Source organism: Vulpes vulpes, chromosome 3 (genome assembly GCF_048418805.1).
Source record: "Vulpes vulpes isolate BD-2025 chromosome 3, VulVul3, whole genome shotgun sequence".
Taxonomy (NCBI): Eukaryota; Metazoa; Chordata; class Mammalia; order Carnivora; family Canidae; genus Vulpes; species Vulpes vulpes.
The window spans coordinates 47,515,436-47,528,264 of record NC_132782.1 but is presented as its reverse complement, the minus strand read 5'-3'; positions in this window follow the sequence as shown (position 1 = coordinate 47,528,264).

Sequence of the window (12,829 nt, the reverse complement as noted above, 5' to 3'; positions counted from 1 at the left end):
CCTTTTGCAATTCAATCTTAGTCTTTCAAAGACTTAAAAAAACATGTTGGGCTATAAACCTGAGCACTGTTGGAAAGAGCCACACAGCATTGGTTTCCTGAGAGTCATCGCTGATGTTGCTTACATGTAAAGTGGATATGATCCGTGGTTTACAAATGATTGCACAGTAAAAATTAGAATGCCCTATTGTGGATGATTGAATAGGTACCGTTCAGGTTACAATTTAACTATGCTAAAGAAACCAAACTATGGAAATACATGGTAATAAGTGAAACATGCATCAGAGATTTGAAACAATTTCAATTTTTTAACTTATGGTTTATGGAATATTCCCCATCTCTCAGTATTACAGAATCTGAATGACTGTTTAAAGTAATTGTTATCTTTGATAGGAGTTTTCAAAGAGATAGATAAATCCATTTTCTATTTTTGTAAGCCTAATTATAAGTGTTTATCTTTTCATTCACTGCTTTTCAATGTATATTTTTTTCACATAAGAATTCCTTATCTTTTCATGGTCAATACCTGCTTGTCTTTGATATCTGAAAAAAATATTTCTACATTATGGTGAATATAATCTCCCTTTACAGTTCATTGCATTAAACTACCATCCTAGAGAGAACACAGAATAGATATTTTCTGTAAAAAAGTTATTTGTGTTCTAGATTCTTCTTTTGATTGTATTTTGATAGCCCAGAACCCAATATTTTGTGTGATCTGAGTTATTTTCTTCCAGTGCATTTCTCTTAACACTTATCTATACTGAATTCATTTGTCATATTTCTACATTTTTACATCCCTTATTGATCTTCACTACATTTTACAATCTACACACATTACTTTCTTTATCCAGTGAACATTAACTGAATATCTACTATGGCTCAAAGTTGGATAAGACATAGTGCCATTTATAACAGCTTTACAGTGTTTGGCTTGAGAGGCCAGTCAATATGGAAAAACAAAACGCACTTGGATGAATCAATTTTATAAAATATTAATATGGAAGATACACTCACAATCTGGATATCACACATCATGGATACCATAATAATAATGTTGGCAGAATAACCTTTATTCTTGCTTAGAGAAATAGTCACTTGCTGTCCTCAGATAATTGGACAAGAGCTCAGAAATGTTCTTCTGTTATATTCAGAAGAGCAATATTTGCTCATTCATGATTTTAATTTGTTTTCTACAAACTGAAGGAATTGTTTGGTTCTAGTTTGAAAGGTTTTACTTTCTGGTAGCTACTACATCAGTAAAGATAAATGGGGGTACTTCATTTGTTTAGTACTGACTTGCTAAAGTTGATTATGGAGAACATTGCCAAATTAAGATAGGGTCAGTTGCATTTCCATTCAGAAATAAATTATAGGGACACCTGGGTGGCTCAGTGGTTCAGGGTGTGATCCTGGAGTCCCAGGATCGAGTCCCACATCAGGCTCCCTGCATGGAGCCTACTTCTCCCTCTGCCTGTGTCTCTGCCTCTCTCTCTCTCTGGATCTCTCATGAATAAATAAATACAATCTTTAAAAAGAAAAAAAAAAAAGAAATTGTAGAAAAAGTCCAAAGGTTGCTCTGTAACATTATAGTCTGCTTCTGTAGCAGGTATGCTCTACCTCCTAACGAGTAAGTCATATTTAGTATTGAAAAGGAAAGTCACGTGGTTCAATTGTTATCTAATATGATCTTTTAAAATCAGAGTAATTGGGTGATGGGCATTCAGGAGGGTACCTGATATAATGAGCACTGGGTGTTTTATGCACTGATGAATCACTAAATTCTACCCTGAACTTAATAATACATGATATGTTAACTAACTTGAATTTAAAGAAATAAAAAAAATTATTACCCCTACCACCACAGGCAATAGAAAGGATCATCTTGCACCTTTTAACTGAAGCCTCTTGAACTTCTCCACAAATCTACTGCCATTTAGTTCCTTTTATCAGTAAATGGCAACTCTGTCCATCCAGTTGTTCATGCTAGAAACCTGGTTGTCATGCTTGAAAATTTAATCTCTTTGTGAAGCGTACTTCCCATCCAATCAAATGACCTTTCTACTTTCAACATACTTGTTGAATTTGTCCACCTCTCTCCATCTCCATTGTAATTGCCCTCATCCAAGCCACCAAGTATCTCTCTGGATGATTGTGAAAACGTTCTCACTGACTTGTCTGGACCTTCACTGGAAAGTTTTTTTTTTGAACTGACTGTTCCACATCTACACTTGCCTCTTCTCCAATCCAATCCTCATGAGTTATGAGAGTGACAGTTTAAAGAGAGATCACATTACGTTATTTGTCTTGGTCTATTCTGGCTGCTATAACAAAATTCCACAGACTGGTTACCTTATAAAGAACAGAAATTTATTGCTTACAGTACTGAAGGCCTTGAAATCCAAGATCAAAATGCCTTCTGGTGAAGGACTTCTTTCTAGTTTTAGCCACTTTCTAGTTCATAGCCGGCACCTTCTCACTGTCCTCATATGGCTGAAGGGCTAGGGATCTCTCTGGAGTGTCTTTTCTACAGGTACTAATCCTATTCAGGAGAGTGCATGACCTAATCACCTCTCAAAGTCCCTAACTCCTAATACCATCATCTCTGGGGGTTAGGATTCTATACATGAATTGGGTAGAGGGATGACCATAACAGTCATTTCTCTGCTTAAAATCTCTAAGTGGCTTCTCATTGCCCTTAAGAAAAAAATTTAAAATCCTTAACATGATCTTCCAGGTCCTACATAATTGTTACTGCCATTTTGAGCTCTTGGTCACCATGCCCCAGCCATATAGACTTCCTTCCATACCCCTCAAACTCCTTCCCATCTCAGGGCCTTCTTATGTGTTTGTTTCCTCTGCTTGTTCTTTCACTACCTCTTGGTAGGGAAACCCCTCTTCAGGTCTCAGCTTGAATATCACTTTTCCTTTAATCCTGATCCCACAGGCTAGACTGGATTCCTCTTTAATTAAACTTTTCTTAAACTGCCCTATTCTTGTTCTTTATAACAGTCATCAATAATAATTATATGGTTATTTGTGTAATTATTCTTTCAATGTCCATCTTTCCCACCATTATAAACTCCATGAGGGCAGAGACCTCACCTGTTTTTTTTTTTCACATTTTATCCCAAGTCCCTAAAGCATTTCCTAGCACAATAACTGCTCAACAAAAAATGAAAACAAATGAGGGTAGATACCAAAACACAGTAGAGTTTAGTTGATGAGAGTTTTAGTATTAAAGTGAATCTATAATCAAGCCAATCAGTAAGAAATTAGTTATCTTTTTTGAGCTTTGATAGCCATATACTATGGGCCTAGTCAGTTTTGTACACATCAAATACCCCTGTCTTGTTGAGTTGAATAAAAATGTCTTTTTATCTTTCTGTCTCTTTTATTTATTTTTAACTTTTTTTTTTTTTTTAAGAGATAGTGCATGCGAGCAAGGGGTGGGGGCGGATGGGGAGGCAGAGAGAAAATGGCAAGCAAACTCCATGCCCAGCATGGGGCCCAACACAGGCCTCCATTTCACAACTCCCAAGATCATGACCTGAGCTGAAATCATGAATCCGATGCTTAATCAATTGAGCCACCCAGGCACCCCTCTGTCTCTTTTAAAGCAGTTACAGAGTCCATCTTGTCTGGACTTTCACTGGAAAGTTTTTTTGAATCTCTGAGAGACCTCACCATGCACTCCTCTCTTGGTGTAGGTCTGGCCAGCACAGTTTCCTCCACTGTTGCTAACCTCTCTGGGCAGCATTTCCTGACACTCGAGAAGGGAGGTACCTTGTCTTGCTCTTAGATTCCACCAAGACTGTTCCAGTTATTGCCTCTGTGTCTTGGATCTCAGATATAAGTCCACATGCTGCTTGCCAATGATATTGCTACTGTTGCTGCTTGTGATTTCCATTTACCTGTTTTTCTTTACTTGTTCCCAGTGCCATGACATCTCAGTATTTGGAAAATTATTTTCATTGGAAATAAATGAATTTTTCCTCTCTTCAGATCACTTGAAACATATTAAGTAAAATGATCCTAACATCATCTCTTCCTAGTTTTTAATCTCTAAGCCAGTTCCCTATTGCATAGGGCAGACTGTAAAGAGGGCCCATGATCTCTAACTACTGGTAGTCATGTCCTGTGTAATCCCTTTCCCTTGAGTGTGGATGGGATCTGTGACTTGCTTCTAACCAGTAGAATACAGTAAAGGGGATAGGATTTATTTGGTCACACGGGTGTGGTTACTTACTAAGATTGTAACATCTCTATGACTGGAAGATTTTTCTTGCAAGCTGCTGTGTTGTGAGCTTCCCTAAAGACAGAGTCATAGAATAAGGAACTACATGTAATTATTTACCTACAAAAAAAATGTGTAATCAAGTATGACTTTTGCCTGAAGAATGCTTAGAATTATTCCTTCTGCCCCCAAGGATCACATATATGTACATATTCAGAAGTAATACCTTTTATAATTGATTGCATCAGTTCCTGTCTTAAGGAAATAGGTCTGCAGCTACTCCTTCCTTGATTAAACCTCTATCATGAATAGGACAACTCCTACTCTAGCATAGATATTTCTCTGAAAAACTGATGTCTGAATGTCTGATTCCATACCATGTATATTATATTAGCAGTATGTCTGAATTAGAATGTATCTGATCCTTAAAATGGCTAGATGTATAGGGTAAGCTGCAGGTTAGCACTGTCCAATAAAAATATAATGTAAGGCACATATTTAATTTTAAGTTTTCTAGGAGCTACATTTAAAAAGTAAAAGAAAAAGGTAAGATTGATTTAATAATATATTTTATTCAACCCAAGATATCCAAAATAGTATAATTTTAATGTGTAATCAATGTAATAAAATTAATGAGCTATTTTGTTTTATGTGAGTCTTTGAAATTCCACGTTTTTTATATTCATAGCATATCTCAATGTAGCCTAGCCATGTTTTACATGCTCAGTAAACATATGTAGCGTTGGGGCACCTGGATGGCACAGTCAGTTAAGCATTTGACTCTTAGTTTCATCTCAGGTCATGATCTTAAGATTCTGGGATTGAGCCCCATGAGCAGTTCTGCTCAGCACAGAGTCTGCATGAGATTCTTTCCTCTTCCCTTTCCTTCCCCTTCTTCCCCTCCCCCTGCTCTCTCTAAGATAAATAAATGAATAAAATATTTAAAAAACATGTAGCACGTATTGAACAAGACAGCTTTAGAGTTTTCATGAGCATGTTAAACCACAGGCATAATAATCCATACAACATTCTGTGTAAGGCCGCTGGATTCTTTTTTTTTTTTTTTAAGATTTCATTTATTTATTCATGAGAGACACACACAGAGAGAGGCAGGGACATAGGCAGAGGTAGAAGCAGGCTCTATGCAGGGGGCCCAACATGGGACTCGATCCCAGGTCTCCAGGATCAGGCCCTGGGCTGAAGGCGGTGTGAAACCACTGAGCCACCCAGGCTGCTGGCCGCTGGATTCTTTTGAATTAAAAATGCATATCCTAGGGGCACCTCGGTGGCATAGTCAGTAGAGCATCTAAACTCTTAGTTTCAGCTCAGGTAGTGATCTCCGGATCATGGGACTGAGCCCTGTGTGAGGCTCCTCACTTCACACAGAGTCTGCTTAAGTTTCTCACTCCCTCTCCCTTCACTCTTCCCTCCCACCCCACATGCTCTCTCTCTCTCTCTGAAATAAATAAATCTTTAAAAAATGCATATCCCATGTATACATGTAAATATAACAGGATCTAAGTGGGTAGGTAGGCATAGATCAAAGTAGGGAGCCATACTACTATGATTTCCTTAGTTATACAGTGGATCCTTGGCATGTGCAGATTCATGTTTGTAGTATTACCTGCCCAAGAGTGACCCTTGTGAATTTGCTGTACTTCTTAAAAATTTGCTATGGTGTGAATCTGAATTGGCCTGACTAGGAGCAACCCTTTGTTGGGATGTAAGCCTGTCTCACCTCCTCTGTCTGTATTTCTCTACTTATTTCACAAGTACTAATGTTCATTAAAAGCCTGAAGGAGTCAGTTAATTTTATTGTTTATGTTTGTGACACTTTAGGGAAGAAATCACATATGTAGTGGAATATACAGACTTGGGGTCATGCCCATGCTAAGGCTGAATCCTTACCCAATGTCACATTTTGATGGAGCAATGAGGGTCTTGTAAGACTAGACTGGTTTCTCCTGCCCGATTCCACTTAAACAAAGTCCCCATGAAATGTCACACTCCATTTATTGAAAGTTTTCTTTATAGCATACTGCAATTTTTCTGTCTTTTCCAGATATTATGTTATCTTAATGATATTTGTTAATATTGCTTAATGAGCCAAAGAGAAAATTCTTACTCTTAATAAATTATTCCTTTCAGAAACTTTCCATTTTAAAGTTCTATGAAGGAGGAACAAAGGACCTTTACCTGAAGATATTTAAGTACTCTTCCATCAGATACAACTAATTCTTTGTCATAGAGGGCTAGAGTATTTCTCAAGAATAATCCAGACTTATGTCTCTACCTCTTTCTCCTTGATGTAGATGAGCCGTGTTATGAATATTTCTTTAATTTTAGTAGTAAGTACACGGGTGTTTATTATATTTTAAATATGTTTAAGTAGTTTATAATTTTACAGAATTTTAAGGAAAGGTCATTCAACTTGTTCTTTGATCTCTTTCCATTAATACAGGGTTTCTCCACCCTTGGCACTACTGACCTTTGGGTCAGATAAATCTTTGTTTTTAATGACTATCTTATACATTGTAGGATCCTTGGCCTCTGCCCACTAGATGCTAATATCTTATGTTCAGCCATTTCTGTTCCTACAGTCATTGTTTATTTTGGACCCTAATCACTTCACCTAGATTCCATTTCAGTCCCTGAACTAGCCCATATATTCAATATCCTACCTTGCTGTTATGCCTTCCATGTTGCCATAAAAATAATAATGCCAGGCACCTGGGTGGCTCAGTTACTTAAGTGTCCACTCCTGATTTCAGCTCAGGTCATGGTCTTGAGGGTTGAGGGTCGAGGATCATGGGGTCAAGCTCTACCGTTCAGGCTCCCTGCTCAGCAGGGAGTCTGCTCTCAAGCAGATTTCTCCCTCCCTCTGCCCCTCCCCTGACTTGCACATGCACTCTCTCTCTCTCAAATAAATAAATCATTAAAATAATAATAATAACAATAGTACCTATAACTTATTTAACCTCTGCTATGTGCCATGTAAGTATGCCTTTGCTCATTCATTAACTCTTGTCTGGCATGATGAAATTGAGAACAGAGAAATTAAGTGACTTGCCCCAGATGACGCTGCTAGTGAGTACAAGACAAGATTCAAATTTAGTTCTGCTTAACATCAAAGCATGTGATTTTAATGTTATCACACTGCCCAAATATAGTGTCTTCCTAAAACATGAGTGAAACTTGTTCCTTCCTTTTCACAAACTTTCTGTGGCTTCCAGTTCATGTCTGACTAACATGACCTCTCTGTTCCTTTAGGCATCCTGCTTCTATAAGTATTTCCATGTATACTCTATTCTTATCTTACTAGACGGTGACCATTTTTCCAAATTTGCCACACATATTAGTGTTTTTATGTCTTTGCTTAAGCGGTTTCCTCAACCTGATGTGCATTTTTCATCTCCTTTTCTTTTCTAAAAGTCTAATCACTGGTCAAAACCTAGCTCAAATACGTGGTGTTTTTTTGCCCTGTGAAATCTTTCCTGATATGCCCAGGATGAATTGTTTCTTCTTCAATCTCACAGCACAACATTTGTTACATAAAGCTTTTATATTGTCCTGTCCTACTGAAGACTTCCCTACATATCTGTCTGTAAATACCAGGAAGGTGGGGATCACTCCTTATTTATGCTCTGCGCATTCAAAAGGACTGAGGTGGCTAACTAGAGGCTTTCTCTTTGTAGCTCTGTGGTTCCTAAAACACATCATAGAGGAATTTTTAGAAAATACACATACACCTCAATAAAAATTGGTTGAATACATGGACAAGTGAATGAGTGAATACATGACAAAATATTTATGAGTTCTTTCTCTATGTGCATTATGGAAAGTTTAGAAAATATAGGGGAGAAAATAAGTAATTCATATTCCCATCACATAGATATTGGAAAATATCCTTCTGGTCAGCTGATACTGAGAAATGGCTTAGAAAATCATCTCTGAATACCATTTGGTATAGAGTAGACCTAAGGGGCAGAAGGCTGCAGTTGCACGGATCCCTGACCTCTCAGAGAAGTATAGTTAGTTATATCAAGTAAGGCTGGACACATCAAGAGATTATATAGGTATATTTATATACAGATATAAGATTCAAAAGTGTATGGACGGAGTGAAAAGTAAATCTTCCCCTACTCTTGTCTTTCAACCCCTAATCCTCTGCCCCAGAGGCAACAATTGTTATCAATTGATTTTACAGATTTTAAACCATGATTATTCCAAATAATACTTACTTTTTATATATTACTCATATCTTGGACAAAAGATGCAATTAACACATATATTATCTAAATAATAACCCTGATATAGCTAGAATTATCAGTATATTAATTTGCAAACAAGCAATTATTTTTAAATACAGGTGAATCAAGTCTTGAGGTTGCAGTAAACATGCTGTGTTTGTCCATTGTGGTGCTTTTGCTTTTAGTGGCTTAGAGTAGAGCTTCTGGAGAAAAATCACATAACGATGTAGTTTGACATCTTCAAAACTGTCTCTAAATCATTTCTTTGTTTTCCAAATTCTCTCTCTTATGTGTAGGTATTTTAAAACTTTCTCATTCCTCAAATCTCTGACTCTGTCACTTTCTTCCCTCAGCTTTAGCAGGTAACTTTGCCTCTTCTTCACAGGGAAAAAGAAATAATCATCAAGGTTTTCAGACACATTCGTGCAAATTTTGAAAGGAATATATGTATGTATCATAGTCTATTTTGTTTGGAAGATATTCTGAGGTGTGGCTCTATATTGATGCACAGGAAGAGCTAAGTCAAATCATGGGAAAAATAAGATTGAACGATTATAACAGGGAGATATGGGGAAAGAAGTGCATAGATGGACATTTTCAGATTGTGCCCAGACTAATAACTGTGTCCCACATGGATGCTTGTCAAGGACCCCTACAGAAGAGATTCTCAATATTCTAAAACTGGCCTTTTCCCAGGCATCTAAGTGTGTGTTCAATAGCCTCATTTAAAAAGTCTTTGTAGGGACACCTAAGTGGCTCAGTGGTTGAGCATCTGCCTTTGGTTCGGGGCGTGATTCCAGGTCCAGGGATCGAGTCCTGCATTGGGCTTCTGCAGGGAGCCTGCTTCTCCCTCTGCCTATGTCTCTACCCCTCTCTCGGTATCTCTCATAAATAAATAAAATCTTAAAAATAAATAAAAGTCTTTGTAGTGGCAAGGAAGGAGATTATTCCAAGGTTCAATATTAACACTCCCCACCCACCTTCCCGCCAGAACTGACTTGGCTACTACAACTCCTGAGGGCCTAACATACCTGCTGTAGTGACCAACAAATGGGTCCTGATCTTGCCCTCAGCTCTGGAATACCAAACCACCATCTAATGGAAGTTTGATTATATAGGCTTCTTTCCATCATGGAGAAGGCAGCAGTTCTCCTCACTGTAAATATATATTTGCTATAAATATAGGTTTACTTTCCTCACATGCCAAAACTTTACCTGCATTATTACCTATAGTCCTATTGCATTCCTAATTCATCATCATAGTATTTTATTAACCATTGCTTCTGACCAGAGAATTTGTTTTTTGGTGAATGAAGTAAAGTAAGTACTGGGCTAATGCTATTGATATTCACTGATCTTACCACGTATCCCATCATCCAAAAGTGGGTGGGCTGTTAGGTAGACAGTCCTTTGGGAGACCAAATCAGGAAACATAAAAGTGCTTACAGTGAGGTGGAGGTTGAGACTGACACCTGGTCTTTTGGGATTCCTCATGCTTCATGAACAAGGTAAGGGGATTACATGTATGGGCTGAAGTGTTTGATTTAGATTTTAAAGGCCAGGGGGCGGGGGGGGGGGTGCGGAAGGAGGGAGAGATCTGGAACCTAGAGTATCCTTTGCCTCCTTCTACTACCATGCCCAGGGCCAAAACCAATGGAAAAAAACCTCAGGAATCTATATGCTATTGCAATTTTTGGTTTGTATTTTTAAGTTTAGAGAGAAAGATAAATAGATGCTGAATAGCCAAAGGGATGAACAGTGGCACTTATCTCATTTAACACCTTTTCAGTCCACTATAGTATGCCTTTCTGGGCTTTAGAAGCTAGAATGTTGAAGAGTATGTTTTCAAGACTCCCATGAAGTGTAGCAAGGGTTACTCATGCTTTCTGCCAGGCAGATGTGCCTCTGCCAGACTTGGCAGGCAGAAGTGAACATCACAAGGCAGAGGCCACATAGTTCTGGCAAGACTAGATGTAGAGGCTTTTGTTTTTTTTCTACTGCAGCTGTTGTAGAGATTCTAGTGACCAGATCCTGATTCATGGGTATCAAGCATTAGGTGGTGACAGCAAGAACATATCTTTTGGAAAGTACGCATGGTGTCATTGGGCTTTTTCCTGGCTGTGTTGTCAGTGACTGTACAACAACCATGCTTGGTGTCTTGGCCTTCCCAGATATTCTGTAAACTAACCAATACTGTGGAATAAATCTCTAAACCAGTGAGCGTGTACTATGTTGTCTAAAACTACTACTCTAGTCAACAGCCAGAGGAATAGGATTCTCCAGTTTTGAAGAAGGGGCAGATATTTGAGAATCAGACACAATACCTACCTCACCTTCCATTCAGTCCTCAACCACTGAAATTTGGCAGCTGCCTCCTCTGCTACTACTCTTGTTAAGATCACCAAGACTTTCCTGATGTAATCTCTTGGCAACATGAGACTCTGTGCCCACCTAACACTTTTCTGGAAATATCCCTACCTTTACCTTCTTTACACATGATTTTCTGGTTCTTTCTTCTTTCTCTTCTGCTAATCACTTAAAGATGATACTTAAGTATCACTTAAAGTGCTGTATTGTATATCTATCGATTTTTTTTACCCTACATATTATTTAGGAGTGATTTTAGGTTGTCTCTACTTCATAGCTTTAGTTAATCTCTACAGTGCTGACTTCCAAATTTATTTCTTTTGGACAGTTATGTCCCCTAAGCACCAACTGCATTCTGAATAGCTCTACTTCATTGTCTCATAAGCACTTTAAACACAGGATAGACAAAACAACTCATTAGCTTCCTCCTCTCACCTCCTCAAAATCCCTCAAAACTAGCGAACTAGCAAAATAATACTCATTATATTCCCTACCCTGGTGAATGGCATCACTGCCAACAGGATTGCTTAAGCCTTAACTGGGTGGGTGCCAACTTTCACTCTTCACTCTTCTTTGCTTAGCCAAACAATCTTCTTGTCCCATTATTCCCACTTTCCTAAATACTCTCAATTCATCTCTACTGCCTTAGTTTTAGATACCATCATCTCCAGCCAGTTTACTGCAATGGCCTCCCAGTCTGTCTCTCTTCCTGAGATCTTGCCTCCTTCTAGTTCATTCTTCATGTTGAAGACAGTCTAATACATCTAGAACATATGTCATTTATCAGATATGTCATTTGCAAATATCTTCTCCCATTCTATAGGCAACTCCTATTGCTTTTTAGTTTTGCTGATTGTTTCCTTCACTGTGCAGAAGCTTTCTGTTTTATTTTTTAAAATATTTTATTTATTTATTCATGAGTGAAACAGAGAGAGAGGCAGAGACACAGGGAGAGGAAAAAGCAGGCTCCATGCAGGGAGCCCGACACAGGACTCTATCCTGGGTCTCCAGGATCATGCCCCAGGCTGAAGGCAGTGCTAAACCGCTGAGCCACCCAGGCTGCCCAGAAGCTTTCTGTTTGAATGAAGTCCTAATAGTTTATTTCTGCTTTTGTTTCCCTTGCCTCAAAAACATATCTAGTAAGAAATTGCTTTGGTTGGTGTCCAAGAGGTTACTGCCTGTGTTCTCCTCTAGGATTTTTATGGTTTTAAGTCTCACCTTTAGGTCTTTCATCCATTTTGAATTTGTTTTTTTTAAATTAATTTTTATTGGTGTTCAATTTACCAACATACAGAAAAACACCCAGTGCTCATCCCGTCAAGTGCCCCCCCTCAGTGCCTGTCACCCATTCCCCCCCACACCCCGCCCTCCTCCCCTTCCACCACCCCTAGTTCGTTTCCCAGAGTTAGGAGTCTTTATGTTCTGTCTCCCTTCCTGATATTTCCCACACATTTCTTCTCCCTTCCCTTAAATTCCCTTTCACTATTATTTATATTCCCCAAATGAATGAGAACATACACTGTTTGTCCTTCTCCGATTGACTTACTTCACTCAGCATAATACCCTCCAGTTCCATCCATGTTGAAGCAAATGGTGGGTATTTGTCGTTTCTAATGGCTGAGGAATATTCCATTGTATACATAAACCACATCTTCTTTATCCAGTCATCTTTCGATGGACACCGAGGCTCCTTCCACAGTTTGGCTATTGTGGACATTGCTGCTAGAAACATCGGGGTGCAGGTGTCCCGGCGTTTCATAGCATCTGAATCTTTGGGGTAAATCCCCAACAGTGCAATTGCTGGGTCCTAGGGCAGGTCTATTTTTAACTCTTTGAGGAACCTCCACACAGTTTTCCAGAGTGGCTGCACCAGTTCACATTCCCACCAACAGTGTAAGAGGGTTCCCTTTTCTCCGCATCCTCTCCAACATTTGTTGTTTCCTGCCTTGTTAATTTTCCCCATTCTCACTGGTGTG